Raw genomic sequence first — 16,668 nt, 5'->3', positions numbered from 1 at the left:
AAAGATCCATTCTGGAAGTACTAAAAATTCAGCAGGGAAGCAAGGTATATATATATTTCCATTTTGAGCTGCAACAAGAGTCACACTTATTCTATCCCTACTATTATGTAAGAACTCTCAGGATTGCTTGAATTAAAATCTAGTGCCAACATGGGCCAGGGGTCCTGGGGAGGCTGTGGAGGAAGAAAGGAAGCATTTTGATAGAGTTTTCTGAGTCAAGAGCAGCCATCTCCATCCCCTGGAGCTTCTTATATGACTCAAACTTTCAGGAGATGGCAGATGAATGAATGGGCTCACCCAAGGCACACTCAACAGGAGCTTTGGTGCAGCTTCATCCCACCGACTCTTCGGTCATAAGCCAGGGAGTCTGCTTTTTCTCTGAGCTTCATTTGCAAGTTCAGCTTCCCAGGCTAATGCTAGAGTGACTACTGTCTGTGCCTGTATCCACCTGCTGGTAGAGCTGGACATCTTTTGCTTCTGCTTCCACATAAGCAATAGTCTTGTGGGGAAGGGGCCTTTGTGTTGCACGCAGTTGGCCTCGGTACCCTCATCCCAGAAGGCAACCCCTGCTCCTGCTTCTCTGGCCTCTTCAAGTGGCTGACTGAGAACTGAGCCTAACGGCTTGTCCTTGATAGCATCCACAGCTTTCTTCCAGCTTCCCTCTCTTCTGTACTTTGGAGGGGTTAGGGTGTAGCTCCCCCAGGGAAGTCTAATTCCCCAGTGTAGTTAGTGGATTTTAGAGGAAGTATAGTCTTTAAGAGTCGGGGCCTGGAATCTCCCCTCACTGTTTCCTTATCAACATGTCACATACACACACACACCCTCCTATTGTTAGTTAGTGCCAGCTACCATGAGGTGCCGTGTTTGAGAGCTTGTGTCAGGCTGTTTAGACTTTTGGTGTGTTGTATCTACTTTCCAAAGGAGATGTGAACAAACATCTATCTATTCAACCAGGAAGGGCACAGATGGATGAAAAAAACAATTCCACCCAAGAATAGCTTAGTGACCTAGTGAGCTCATTGAGGTTTTTTTTTTTAATAGGCGTGTGGGCGAAGAGTTATCTCCAGAAGCATGGATGGCTCAAAGCAGACATATCACTGAGAAGCCCACCCCAACACAAGCAAGAACACACGAAACCTACATTCTAGGAGTTTCAGGAACAATGTATAGGCAGTTCAGCTCAGCTGGTTTGCAAGTCTCCTCTCTCTAGCCAAGTATTGCTGCTCATGTTGTCTTAGGGAGGAGCTTAGTGAATCTTAAAGGTTTCAGGAGCTTCCTGGTACTTAGGAACTTTGCTTGCTTCCTGAGCCTTGGATACACTTACCATCTGGAGAAGGGCATGGTCTTTGTTACAGTTTCGATCTGAGATGTTCCCCCCAGAGGCTCATCTGTTAAAGGTTTGGTAGCCTGCCTGTGGAACTACTGAAGGGTGGTGGGAGCTTCAGGAGGTAGAGCCTAGAGGAAGAATGTCGGTCATGAGAGGGCACGCCATCAGAAGGTGTTGTGGGCTTCCAATCTCTTCCTTTCTCTCTTTGCCAACTGGCTACCATGCAATGAGCAGCCTCTTTCACAACACCTCCCTGCCTCTCCATGAACCCCAAAGCAACAGAGCCAAATAGCCACAGACGGAGATTCTAAGACTCCGAGCCAACACAAACCAGTTTTCAATTTAAGTTGGTTTTCTCAAACATTTTGCTCCAGAAAGCTGACATGCACTTGTGTCTGTATGAAAGCATCACCCGTCAATAAAAAGCTAATGGCTTGTGGCAGGAAACAGGAGGTGGGACATCCAGTAGGATGGATTCTGGGATAGAGCCAGGTGCAGAGAGATTGGCCCCGGGAAGACATGAAAGAGGTCAGATGCATGGTACCTGAGTAGAGGTAACGAGCCACGTGGCAGAATTAGATTAGAATAAACATGTTAAGTTATGAGCTAATCAGAGAACAAGCCTAGCTGTATGGCCTAGGTATTTATAAATATATTCATCAATATAAGTCATTATTCTGGGAGCTTGGGGCTCCGGATTCCAGGGAGAAAGAACCACCACAACACAAGGCTTAAATGGGTCTCCTCTGCTCTGTCAATCTTAACAACTTCCTCATCTATAAACAGAAGCCAATTTTGTTTGCATTGAAAAATCTATGAGATGATGTACATAATAATGTTACAAAGTGTTATGTGCGGAGATTGAAATAATGATGAGAACACTTTCAACATACCTCCAACCAGTGGGAGGTGGATTTAATAATCACCTCCCTCCACAATGAGGGGGAAGATTCATATTCCAGTAGCGGAAGGGTTGCTTACGTATCCCTCGTTTAATCGCCGCATTTCTTTCAGTTAAAGTATTACTTTTATTATTTACTCTGTTGTATCTCTGTGTGGTTTGTACATTTGAGGTTGGTGTTTGTGGGAACCAAGAGAGGGCATTGGAGTTGGGGTGATAGGCAGTTGTGAATCACACATCATGAGTGGTGAAAACCTAACTTGAGTCCTCGGTAAGTACAGTAACTGCTTTTAACTACTAGGGGCATCTTCTCAGCCTCAGGAATGCGATGCACCTTGAATGAGGTCACATAGTTTGGAGTGATGGACACTTGGGTCTTCTGGAGATGTCATCTGGAGCCTTAAGACACAACTACAAATGAGTATTCAGATCTCCTTCATAGGATTCCTGGGTGGGGAGTGGGGAACGCAATGCATTCTGACTTCCTACCTTTAAATACAAGCCCACTGCTTTCAGACCCAATTAGGAGCGGGTAATGACCTGTGGGAAGCAGGGAGCTGGGCTGTCTGCTGTACTGACATGAGGCATCTTTGAGCTAGTCTTTTCTTGTTATCGATAAAATGCTGCAACAAAATCATTACATGGTAAAGTGTTCATTTAGTACTCCTTCCCAGAAGTCCAGGGTGGAGCATAGCCACGGTCACCCTGCTGACATCAGGGTTACATTGGTGTCATTGGCTTTATTTCTCATTTTTGGAGGATGATGCATTTTTCTTAGATATCTATATAACTGTGTATTTCTGAGCCCATCCCTTTGGGAAGACCCAATCTTTCACTTTGAGTCTCGGTGTTCCATGGAGCATACTATGACTCTGTTGTGGCTTTATTCTGATGCTGATGTAAAAACATTCTGACTTGAAGCAATTTCCACGGGGAGTGAAGGGTTTACTTGGCTTACACTTCCAGGTCACACTCCATCACTGAGGGAAGCCGGGGCCGAAAATCACATAGACTTGAAGTAGATACCGTGGAGGATGTGTCCTTCTGGCTCACTCTCTGGCTCATGCCCAGCCAGCATTCTGGTATAGCCCAGGACTACCAGCCTAGGGACGGTGCTTCCCACAGTGGACTAGGTCCTTTTATATCAATGAGCAATCAAGGCAACCTCCCCCCTAGACATTCCCACAGGCCAATTTGATATGGGCAATTCCTTAGTTAAGACTATCTTCTCAGGCGACTCCATGCTGTGTCAAGTTGACATTTAAAGGTAACGGGGACAGACACTAAGACAAGTATGTCCGACGTTGGGATCCTTCAGCTGGAAGTAGGAGGGAATCAGCCAAAATTAACTGCCAGCTGTCCCTACAAGCATGAGACCCCTTTTCATCCTGTACTCACAAATCGACGCCATTCTATGGCACTAGGCTTCCAACTTTGCTTTTCTGCCAAGCCCTGCAGGTGCCTTCCAACACCGCCTGCTTAATACTGGATTGCAACCTTCTAGATATGGTCTTGTCTGCCCAGTCTCCGGGAACTGGATTCTGTTTCCTGCGATGACAGCCAACGTTCCTGTACGCTGTCTGTCTCCTCATCAGAGACACATCCTATATCATAACTGACTCTGATGGAACTGTCCATCTCCAGGGACCAGCAGCTGGTTCACCCGAGAGGGTGAAATGGTAAAACATGGGCTCGGCTGTTGCTTCCATTACAGCAACCTGAAGCTGCTGGTCGCATCGCATTCACAGTCACAGGGCAGGTGAATGCTGAGTTTCAGCTGGCTTTCCCCCAACACAAAACTGTAGACAGACAGACTGAGAACATCGTGGGAGTGTTGAGGATTCAAGGATGGGGGCAGAGGTTCATAAGTGTTCATGTCATAGGCCAGAGGACAAACTCAACTGCTATTCCCCAAGTGCTATCCACTTTATTTTTCCAGACAGCTTTTCATTGCCTGGGTGCATGCCCATCAGGTTAGGCCAGTGATCCCTAGAGATCTACCAGAATCTGCTTCCATGGTGCCACATTTACAAGTGTGTACCACCATACCCGGCTTTTCCCCCAAGGCTTCTGGGGCTCAAACTCAGGTTCTCAAGCTCGCAAGGCAAGTGCTTTACCAAGCTATCACACAAGCCCTGATATTTTTAATCTCATATTTTAAATCATAATATTTAAGTTTTTGTTTTGTTATTATTCTTATGTGTGTATTTGTGGAAAGGTGGGTTCATGAGAATGCAGTTCCATGTGGTGGCCAAAGAGGGCGCAGGATCTCCTAAAGCTGGAGTTAGAATCAGCTGCATGGTTTTTTCCGAGCGTGAACTTTGTGGAAGACAAGATTATAAGCAGGTGCAGAAAGAAACCACCAAACAAAACCACGCTGTGGGAAGAAAGGAGGTTTTTAGGGGCAAACTGTCGGGTTGTCTCACAAGTAAGGGGGCAGCGGCCAGCTGCAAAAGCTTGGCCAGCTGCAAAAGCTTGCTGGGTTTTATATGGGTCAATAACAAAGGGAAGGCAGCTCAGAGCCTGGAACAATTTGAGGGACCGCTTTTAGACAGAGGAGGTGCGGACAGTAACATTCAGGCAGCAGTTAAGGGCCTCTGAGAAATGTTAGAGGTTTGGGTTTCTGTTTCCTAAAGGAAAATTAGGCCTAGGTGGGACCTGAGCCACCCACTGAATTCACTATCACCAGCTATGCTATGCTGAATCCCATTTTGTGACCTAACTTTGGTCATATCACCGTGTCACCCAAATTAAATGGATATGTGTTCTTGTAACCCACAGGTTGGGTGGCCCAGCACAAGATAGTTCTTCTTCATCCAACATGGCCCAATGAAGCCAAAATGGCAGGTGGCCCTGTTTTAGATGGATATGTCTCACAGTGGCAGGAAAGGCATAGGGAGCAATTTAGAGAGTGATGGCAAGAGTTGTTCAAACCATGGTAGACCAGGAAGCAGAGAGATACTGTAGGAAGCAACCTGCTTCCTCCAGCCAGGCCCCAACTCGTAAAGTTTCTACAGCCTCCCAAACAACACTACCAGCTGGAGCTTTAGCTCAATGGGGAGAGAGCTGGCCCAGTATCCCAGAGGTCCTGGGCTTACACCCCAGCACTGCCTAAAATAAATAGAATCCTAGTCCCAAAGTAGAAGCTGGAAGATCAGGATTTAAGTTTGTCTTCTACCTTTGTCGGCTTTCCAGTTCCTGGCCCACCTGGCTGCATGAGACCCTGCCTCAAAAACAGCAAAAGAAATGTCAGCATCTTTCTTTCTTTTTCTTTCTTCTAGCTTTGGGCTGGGGAGATGGCTCAATGGGTAAAGTATTCACTGCACAAACACCAAGAACTCACTTAAATGCCAGGTGACCATGTCAGCCCACCTGCAATTTCCAACATTAGTAGATGGAAGACAGGACAGCTCTGAGGCAAGCTGGCTGGAAAGGCTAGCCATGGCTCTGAGCGTTGGGTCTGATGGAAAGACTATCTCAAAGAATAAGAAGAAAAGCCATTGACATCAACTGCAGGTCACCACACACACATGGCATCAGCACCTACACACACATAAAAACATACATGCACACACATGCATACCTCCACACATACATAAAAATGGAAAGAAGAGGAGGAGGAAGAGAAGGAGAAGGAAGAAGAAAAGGAGGAGGAGGAAGAAGAAGAAGAAGAAAGGGAGGAGGAGGAAGAGGAGGACAAGGAAGAGGAAGAAGAAGAGGAGAAGAGTAAGAGGAAAAGGAAGGAGAAGAGGAGGAAGAAGAGGAGGAGGGGGAGGAGGAAGGAGTAGAAGGAGAAGAAGGAGGAGGAGGAGGAGAAGAAGAAGGAGAAGAAAGATCACCAATTCGACCAAGCACTCAAAGCATTTGCCTTTGGGAAGCAGCACAAATGCAGACCACATCCTCTGCCCCCTAGTTAACTGTGCAGCTGTAGGAAACCCCGGTCTTGCTGACTGTTCCTGGGCTCCCAGCATGCTCAGCCTGCGGGAATTCTCAACCTGAGAATGTTTGCCAATCAGCTTCCACCCACCCCTGAATATTGCCACAAAGTCGGGAAGGAAATGGGACACCACAAAGTTCTGCACAACAGGGAATCCCACTTAGAAAGCTGTGAAAAATCATGTATCCTTTTGAGGCATAAAGGTTTTTCATTTTCTCGGTCCCTGATCTCTGCGGCATTAATTTAGAAGTACAGAGGCACTCATGAATCAAAGCTAGGCATGTCTGCGTGTTTAATTACGTGTTTTCTGATGGAAACTTCCCTGTTGATCTTAACATTTAAAGGGGTTTATACTTCAACAATGACATTTTTTTTAAACCTCCTCCTAAAGTCACTGTGGGTTATCGGATAGGAATACTCTCTTGGTGCTAAGAGTATACTAGAGGACCCGGGTAGGGTGCAATGGATGTGGGTATGAGTCTGTGGACCCCTGATGAAGTATCCTGGAGTCACCAATTGAAGCCTCCGGGTTCTCCTGCTCAAGGGCTAAGAGGTTTTGTTTCTTTTTTTAAATCAGGGATGCAGTCTGGACAGAAACAACAGCACTGTATTCACGAACCCACAGCAGCTGTCCTGGGCACCACAAAAACTGCCCAGGATCAAGCTAGTCAACATTAAGGTGTGGAGGAGGTGTGACTGCTTATAAGCCCCTCCCCCACTAGCTGAGGAGCTATGGACAGTTGATGGCTGCTAGAGGAGGGCAAGTTAGTCTTCTCTAAGGGGTGTGTGGTCTCTTTTAGGTTGACTATCTCTAGTGTGTGGGTTGATACATAAGACTCCAGCCATGACTCCATTATGACCTCTTCCAGTTGAAAACGATTCGGGGAGATGCTGGAGTGTCTCGGAAGGGAAAAGTGAACTGAAATAGGGCATCCATAATGCATCGTCCAGGATGGGGTGGGGCTTTGAGGTGATGCAACCCCTCGGGGATCACCTACATTTCTGTGACTAACTCAAGGTGTGCTTCTCTTCAGATTTATTTCTATGTGTGTGTATGTGTATTGGCTCTTCCAGAGCTGGATTTATGAGAGGTAGCAAGCCATCAACATAGGTGGTGGGAACTGAAGTCGAGTCTTCTGGAAGAGCCCTCAGCCACTGAGTTACCTCTCCAGTTGGACCTCAGGGGAATCGTGACGTCATTCTGATGTCAGCACCCTCTCTGGAATGAGTAAATGTTTGTTCATGTCTCCTCGGGCAATGTTATGTAGCAGATACAACCTCATGATATCACAGATATTGCACCACAGGATACAGAAACTATATCACAGATAAGGCGGTACAGGATCTCCTTACCCCACCATGATGCCTGATAAGCCAACCAAACCTCCTCCATGACAGTCTACTCTAACTCTCAGCATGGACACCAGTGGAACAGTCCAGATCCAAACCATAGTAGTCAAAACCAAATGGAAGACTGCGTCTGTGGTAGGACTGGGAATCCTTTCCTAAGCCCTCCTTCCTTTCTTTCTGCCCCACCCATTCCTTCCTCTCCTATCCTTACCCTGCCTCACACACAGATTATAGGTCAGTGCTTCTGAGCGTCTCTAAGACTGTCAGGCACTCTCAAGGTCTAGAACCAGATGTCTTACACTTCCCGAGGGGAATCCATTTGTGTCCAGAACTACATACTATGGGCTCAAAGTTTGCTAGTGTCTGTGGTCCTTCCTAATAAGAACCAGGCCCAAGTGGTTACTCAAACAGTATATCCCTATGACAGATATCTGTTTATTTCACATCTTTAGTGGCTCAAACCCAGGTCGTTTGAGTTTTCTCCTGACTCCAGCATGTATAAATGTATGACTCTCGAATACATACATGGCCGTAGGTATGCCAACTTCTTATCTGTGAAGTGGGCAAAAGAATTGCAAAAGTGATGGTCTGGTCAGCAAAGTGCTCACCAAGACAGCAGGAGGATGTGAGTTTGGATCCCTAGAACCCACAGAAAAACCAAGATGTGCTGGAGCTAGTGTGATGGCTGCTCTTGCTGAGAGTCAGATTGGATTTGGGTTCCCAGCACCCATATGGAGGCTCACAACTGTCTGTGATTCCGAATCCAAGGGATCCAACACTCTCTTCTGGCCTCTCCAGGCAATGTACAAATGTACACATGTGGTGGACAGACATTATGCAGGCAAAACATAAGTAAGGATAAATAAATCTTAACACAGAGAGAGACAGACAGACAGACAGACAGACAGAGACAGACAGACACAGAGAGAGACAGAGAGGCAGAGAGACAGAGAGAATAGTCCTGTAATCCTAACACTGTAGAGGTCAAGACAAGCAGATCTCTGGAGCTTGTGAACCAATAAGTCTATCCATTTGGCTAAATTCAGATTCCATGAGATACCTTAACATAGATAGATAGATAGATAGATAGATAGATAGATAGATACATACATACATACATACATACATACATACATACATACACATACATACATACATACATACACACACACACATACATACATACATACATACAGTGGAGAAGTGATTGAGGAAGGTAGCTCCACACACAAGTACAAACATGCACATATATGTATGCACATGAACACACACATACACAACACAGGTGCACACACACAAGTATGCAGGCATGCACACAAAAGTATTTTTAACTGAGCACGGTAAGACCCTGCTGATTGTATTATAGCTTTACTTTATTTTTAAGGCTTATTTTCATTGGGGCATCGGGGTGGGTTAATGTGAATGTGTATGCAGGTTCCCAGAAGAGGGCGCTGTAATTCCTGAAGCTGAAGTCGCCTTCCTTATCTCTGTGACTGAGAAGAAGCAACTTGGGGGTTGCTCTGATTCATAGATTTGGGGTATAGTTTCCTCGCGCATAGGAAAAGCATGGCAGTGGGAACTGGATACAGCTGTAGCTCAGGTGCATGTGGATGTGTGTTCATATCTGGAATACCAGGAATGGGAGGGAGGGACGGAGGGAGGGACGGAGGGTAGGAGGGAAGGAGGAATCAAACTTTTCAATGGTAAACATTTCTTTGGGGCAATATTGTATAGATGGAAGGATGTTATCCTACAACGTAAGAACCTGGAGTTTAGAGTTTGTGTGTCAGAGCTAGGTCTCGGTGTGCATCCGAGGCTGGCATCTTCCTGCATTAATCTCTGAAGCCTTAGGGCTGTAGGCATGCATGTTCTACGACACAGGACTGTGGTTCACTTTGTGGCGTTTGAACCATTTTCTTTCCCGTCTCACAGAGGTGACGTGATGCCGGCTTCTGTAGATTCACTGAGTTCACTGTGGAAGCTGTGCACTGTGCAACTAACTATGAATGAATGGGACTGCTCAAATTTGTGTAACATGGCTGCTGCTTCTCACCTTATTTTGTAACTTGGTGATTGCTTTCCTCGGTTCATAAATAAAATATTATCCTTTGTATTAGGGAGAGCCACCTTCCCCTTCCCCCCTCCTCCTGCAAAAAAAAAAAAAAGTTTTCTAACCCTTCTAGTTTCAGGGGCAGCTTAATTGCACCCAGGGCCATCTCTGCAGAAAACAATCACACTCCAATCTCCCCCAGTATCTCTATCTCCAAAATTTCCCCAGAGAAATCTTTTTTTCTGCTGTAGAGGAATTTGTGCATCCTGAATTAGGCAGGCCAACTGGAGATAGGTTCTGTGTCTTTCTGGCTGGATAATTTCAGGGAAAGCCTGAAATACATTATCAGATGAATAGAAATAGAAAAGGCACCTACCATGGAACCATGGAAACATCCAGATGCACGAGGAAAGTGGAAGGTTTTGATCTGCTGCCAATTCCAGTGACAGGTAGACTCAAACTAAGACTGTTCACTCACTCATTCATTCATTCATTTGCTTATTTTATTTGTGTGTGTGTGTGTGTGTGTGTGTGTGTGTGTGTGTGTTCTTGCAAGTGAGAATACATTAGTTTCATTTCTGTTGCTGTAACAAATACCCTGATGAAAAGCAACTTAGGGGCTGGAGAGATGGCTCAGAAGTTAAGAGCACTGTCAGCTCTTCCAAAGGTCCTGAGTTCAGTTCCCAGCAACAACATGGTGGCTCACAACCGTCTGTAATGAGATCTGGCGCCCTCTTCTGGCATGCAGGTGTACATATGGGCACAATATTGTATAAATAATAAACAAATAAATAAATCTTTTAAAAACATTTTTAAAAAGAAAAGAAAGAAAAGCAACTTAGATAAGACAGGCTTCTTAGCTCACAGTTCCAGGTTCCAATCTGTTACTGTGGACAAATCAAGGCAGGAACTTAAAGCATCAAGGTCCATGGTCAAGAGCACAGAAAATGAACACACGGATTCTCGCTTGCTGAGTACTTGGATAGCTTTCTCATAAGCATCCACAATAGGCTGTGTCTTTGTACATCACTTAGCAATGAAGACAAACCCCTCCCTCCCCAGGAAAACCTGATTTAGATAATCCCTAGTGAAGATTCTCTTAAGTTGACAGTGAGACCATCAGCTCAAGTTTTATCCTTAAGAATGCTGTCTGCCTCTACTCAGACAGTCGTTCATTGGCCCAGAGCTCACAGGGTAGGCTAGACTAGCTGGTCAGAAAGCCCCAGGGAGCCTCCTGTTCTTACTGCCAGGCACTGGGATTACAATCACACACCCACACCATAATGCTTTGCTTCTGTTGTTGCTGTTGCTGGTAGTGGTGGTGACGGTGGTGGTGGTGGTGACGGTGGTGGTGGTGGTGACGGTGATGGTGGTGGTGACGGTGGTGGTGGTGGTGACGGTGGTGGTGGTGGTGACGGTGATGGTGGTGGTGATGGTGGTGGTGGTAGTGATGGTGGCGATGATGGTGAGGATGGTGGTGGTGGGGTATATAGTAATTACGGAGACTGAGTACAGATCATTGTGATTGCAAAGGCACACTCTCTGTTAATGGAGGTATTTCCCAAGTGCAGTGTCTATTTCAAAGAGACATTTGAAGGATCCCTGGTAGAACACCTTCATACTGTCTTAATTACCTTTAGCTCCTCCATAACTACCCTACATACTTGTCATATTAAGTAATGCTTATGTACTAATATCTCATGTGATACTCAACTCAACAGTGCACCTCTCACTGTTGGTTCATTGTTGGAAATTGGGAACCCCAGTCCCACTGTCAGCCAGAATCAACATGGCTGTACAAATATCTTTTCTCATTGCTATGGCAATGTCAAAAGTAATTTAAGGAATGAAGACCTTGTCTTGCTCATCTTTTTTTTTCTCCTTCATTAATTTATTCTTGTTACATCTCAATGGTTATCCCATCCCTTGTATCCTCCCCTTCTTCCCTCCCTCCCATTTTCCCCTTATTCCCCTCCCCTATGACTGTTCCTGAGGGGGATTACCTCCCCCTGTATATGTTCATAGGGTATCAAGTCTCTTCTTGGTAACCTGTTGTCCTTCCTCTGAGCGCCACCAGGTCTCCCCCTCCAGGGGACATGGTCAAAGGTGAGGCACCAGAGTATGTGAGAAAGTAATATCCCACTCTCCACTCTACTGTGGAGAGTGTTCTGTCCATTGGCTAGATCTGGGTAGGGGTTTAAGGTTTACCGCCTGTATTGTCCTTAGCCAGAACATGGAAACAGCCTAAGTGTCCCTCAATAGAAGAATGGATAAAGAAACTGTGGTACATATACACTATGGAATACTATTCAGCTATTAAAAACAAGGAATTCCCAAAATTTGTGGATAAATGGATTGAGCTAGAAATGATCATAATGAGTGAGTTAACCCAGAAGCAGAAAGACTCAAATGGTATATACTCACTTATATCTGCATATTAGCCCAAGGGGCATGTCCCACGAAAGCCTTCACTTGTCTTGCTCATCTTTAAGGGAACAGTCCACCATGGTGGAGAAGGCATAGCAGCAGGAGAATGAGGTGGCTGGTCGCATTACATCTGCAGTCAAGAAGCAGAGAGGGAGAGATAAATGCTGGGGCTCAACTCACTTTCTCATTTTTGTTCAGTTCAATAGCAAGCCCAGGGGTTAGTGATGCCAACCTTTACAATTCTTTACTGAGTTAAACCTCTCCTGAAACCCCCTTAAACACACCCAAACATGGTGTGCTCCTAGGTCAGCCAGCACAGTAAGTTGTCTCCATATGACCTGGGATCTGGCACAATGCCTAGACGCAGAGAGAAGATTCCAGGCATCCAAGCTGGTACTGTGTTACCTGGTATGACCATCTCCTGAATGTCACACAGCTTTGCTGCTGCCATTTTGTTTTGTGATAAAGGAATTGTTCCAACTTGGGCATGGTGGTGCACGCCTGGAATCCCAGCACTCAGGAGATGGAGGAGGGAGGGTCAGAAGTTAAGGGCATCCTTGGTTACATAGTGAATTCACTGGCAGCTTGATCACATGAGATAACATTTCAAAATAAAGCCAACAAAACATAAGAATCATTCTAAAAGTATTTCCTATTACAGGGGGAGGTAAATTAGACTTTATGGATGAAACGTCAACAAATTTAAATATATATTTTAATGCCACAACAGGAGAGAAGAAGTGTCTCATCACACATGGGAGACACATGTCATTGGAGATGCTGTGAGTTGCCAGTGCTCATCTTGGCATGCAAGAGAAGACAAAGTGACACATATGTCATCAGGTGCAGGAGAAGGCTTGTCAGGTATTGTATTTGAAAATGAATGTCTTTCAATACTTAGCCGATGGGTCTGTTTGAGGGCATTATGGGACCTTTAAGAGGCGAAGCCTTGCTGACGGAAGTCTTAAACTTCCAATAGGCTTTGAGGCTTTATAATATCATTGCATTTCCTGTTCCCCTTCTCTGCTTCCTGTGTGTGGATGAAATGTGGTCAGCTGACCCCATACTCATGCTATCATGCTTTCCCAACCATGACAGACTCTGCATTTTGGGAACCGTGAACCAAACTACACCCTCTTCTCCAAAACTGGTTTCTTGTGGCAAGTGGAGTGACTTCTGCATTTCTGGTTAACTAGGTAGCCTTTGCTTTTCCAGAAATCCCAGGGGGAAACATGAATATAGATATTTTCCTGCGCATAGGTTATGCAAGACCTGGTTATATTTCTTAGAGGAATCAGTGAGATCGATGAATGTTAACACTGTGAACAGAACATTGCCAGGGTTATTTAGCAGTATGGGAGTCCCCTGGGGACACAGGTAGATGATAATTACCTCCTATTCAGATAGAATATTCCATCTACTCCATGAGTCATGGGAGTGTCTGTAGGCAGCGGGAAGGGGGAATGGTTTTGTAATAAACGTTTTTCCTAGATGTAAAAACTGTGGGATTGAGGATGTAGCTCAGTGGTAGAGCACTCGCCTAGTAACCCTCTAGTAAGACACTGAGGTATGGCTCAGCTTTAGGTCATCAACCTAGAATCACCAGAGAGGATGTTGGAGCCCCTGGAACCAGCGTTACATATGATTAGGAGCCATCACTCCAGTGCCAGGAATCAAACCGGCGTCCTCTGAAAGAACTACAACCACTGAACCATCTCTCCAGCCTCCAATAATGTTCTAATTTTTGTTTGTGCTGAAGTTACTTGCTTTTGTAAACAACTGCATAACGAGACTGATGTGGGTAGAAATGGTGACTGTTACACACACACACACACACACACACACACACACACACCCGCTGTGATTAAGATAGTCTATTCCAACTCCCCTTGTGCTACGTGGATTTTCAACTACATGCTTAAGCTTTTTAGATCAGTCCAAGGCAAGAAAATGTTCCCCCAATCATTTGAAAGGTCAGCCAAAAGAAACAAGGGATAATTAAAAACCTGCCTTGGTGCCAGATGTTTTAAACAATCCAGTCTGACATCGTGCCCAGATTCTAACTACCATTGCCTCCATCTTTTTCCCTCCCAGGTTAGGATGTGGCTCAGTCGGTAGATTGTTTGTCTAGTGTGCAAGAGAAACCCTGGTTCCTTCCCCACTACTGCATAAATAGAGGGTGGTGGTGCAAGCCTGTAATCCCAGCAAAGGGGACGTGAAAGCAAGAGTTCATGGGCACGCCTGGTTGTATAACCAGTTGGAAGTCAGCCTAAGCTACATGAGGTCCTGTCTCAATAGAACAAGAATAAAAACAGAGGGGGGGGGGGTGTGCATAGTTCAGCAATTAAGAGTTCAGGTGCACATCTGCCAACAGTGGCTGGGAGAACACAAGTCTGTCTCCTCAGCTCAAGGCATAAGATACACATGAGGTCAATGTATAGCTCCCACACTACCCAGAGCCACCTGGGACTTTACTCATTGGGAATGGAGCCACGGTACATTGGCAGCGTGACAGCTGTCTCTCAGGAAACCCTTCCTGTGACCCTTAATCCGTGGCAGCTTCTGCTGTGGTGCTAATGGCGGGTGAGGCAGTTTCGCCTTGCCTTCACATTCCTGACTATGGTCTCAAGTCTTACTTGAAAATGTTTGGATGCTGGGGAGACAGTTTAGTCAGCAACACGGACCTGAGATGGATCTTCAGAACCTATGTAAAATAATCCAGATGTGGTAGGGCCTTGTAATCCCAAAGCTGGGGAGGTAGAGATAGGCAGACCTCTAGTGCTTGGTGGCCAGCCAGCTAGATTATTTGGGGAGTTCCAGGTCATTCAAAGACCCCCCTATCTATAGAAGCAAGGTGATGGTACCTGTCTTGTTAGGGTTTCTACTGCTGCAATGTGATACCATGACCACAGCAACTCATATAAAGTAACAGATTTCACTGAGGCTGGGCTCCAGTTCAGGGGTTTAGTCCATTATCATCACGGAAGGCATGGTGCTGGGGAGGTAGCTGAGAGTTCTACATCTGGATCCATGAGCAGCAAGGGACAGAATGAGACACACTAGGCCTGGCTTGAGCTTCTAAGACCTCAAACCCCGCCCCCCGTGACGTACTTCCTCCACCAAGGCCACACCTACACCGATAAGGCCACACCTCCCAGCAGTGCCCAGTCCCTGGTGAACCTAGGAGGCCATTTTCATTCAGACTACCACACTTATCTGAAGAATAGCAACACCTGGGGTTGACTCCTGCCCTGTACACACAGGAACACACATGTACAAACACAAACGCGTATGTGTGCACATATACCAAAGTGGGTTTGTATTCCTACCACATCTCCCCTTGTCTTTGTGGTCTTTTCCCAAACTCTGAGCAACTGAGTGACCCATACTGAATTATACTCACATGTGCACATTTTCTTTTCTTTAAAACTCGATTTTAGTGGAAATACTGTCTAGGAAGCAAGGGAAAGAAGATAGCACCAATGGAGGGTTGACAAGCTGCAACATGGAGAGGTTGGGCTAGGAAGATGGCATTCTCGACGGACTTGTTACACAAACATGAGCACCTGAGTTTGATTCTCGGATTCTGAATACTAAGAGCTGGATGCAACGGCATTCACTTGGGATCCCAATTCTAGGGAGACGGAGACAAGAGGACCCCTGGGGCTCATTGGCCAACCCGTCTAGCTGAAGGTATGAACTCCAGGCCAATGAGATACCCTGTATCTTCTTAAAACTAATATTCTTTCTCTATCTTTGGATATTTCATGCATGCATGCAATAAATTATGACCATGTCTTCCCCTCATATCCTCTCCAACTCAACACATGCCCCCTCAATGCCCTGCCACCTCCTTTTGCGTAGTCCCGTAAATCTGGTCAGTGCCGCCAGTACTTGCACGAGCATAGAGCTATCCACTGGAGCGTGAGAAACCTATCAATGGCCCATACCTTCAAAGAGATCCATTCTCCTTCCAAGAGCTCTTCAGTAAGTGGTGGAGCCAGGAGAGCTCTTACCTCACCTGTGTTTAAATTTTGACTGGCTTGATCTGGTGTGTGTCTTGTGCAGGTAGCCATAGCTACTGTGACATCATAAGTGGCTTCATGTACAGAGAGCATTTCACAGCACCCTGCCCATCCTGCTCTTACATTCTTCCTGCCTCCTCTTCTGTGATGCTCCATGTGCCTTGGTAACTAGGTGGGGTGAGAAAGATATCCAATTTAGAGCTGAGTATTCAATAGAAAACTTGTCTCAAAAACAAAACAACAACAAAAATAAAAAACACACACACATCACATACACACACACACACACACACACACACACACACACGGTATATAACAACCAAGAGTGACCTCTGGTCACAATATATACACAAATGCGTACACATTTAAAGTGATCGAATCTATGTAAACTTAGATATATTATTGAAGCACACTTATTTGTTTCAAGCCCCAGGCATACCACATTCTAGATGTATCTTAATCATCTTGATATGGTGTCAGCTCTTGGTATGACACGCACAAACCTCCTCCAGTGCCTAGCACTCCAAGCAATCAAGTATTGATAAAAACTCTGCAGTGCGCACTTGTAAGTAAACCACAAACCAGTCCCCTTCCATCCTTCCATCCACCCCGCAGCTGAGCTACTGTAGCAGTCTCCTTCATTATAAATGT

At 45.6% G+C, this 16,668-nt stretch overlaps 1 long non-coding RNA gene across 1 annotated transcript in view; it reads right to left on the bottom strand.

Annotated features, from left to right (window-relative positions):
- The window catches only part of LOC311587128, a 45,286-nt gene extending 29,234 nt beyond the window's left edge, over window positions 1–16,052 (bottom strand). Inside the window, exons 1-2 of the long non-coding RNA XR_014775785.1 lie at window positions 15,943–16,052; window positions 11,990–12,122 (exon numbers count right to left, since the gene is read on the bottom strand). This is a non-coding gene — a long non-coding RNA (uncharacterized lncRNA). The remainder of the gene's footprint in view (window positions 1–11,989; window positions 12,123–15,942) is intronic.
- Between the last annotated feature and the right edge of the window lie 616 nt (window positions 16,053–16,668).

The sequence above is a fragment of the Acomys minous genome, assembly GCF_964271855.1.
Source record: "Acomys minous genome assembly, chromosome: 16".
In the NCBI taxonomy this organism is placed as follows: Eukaryota; Metazoa; Chordata; class Mammalia; order Rodentia; family Muridae; genus Acomys; species Acomys minous.
Note: the sequence above shows the minus strand (reverse complement) of the source record. Positions and strands in the feature narration are given on the sequence as shown.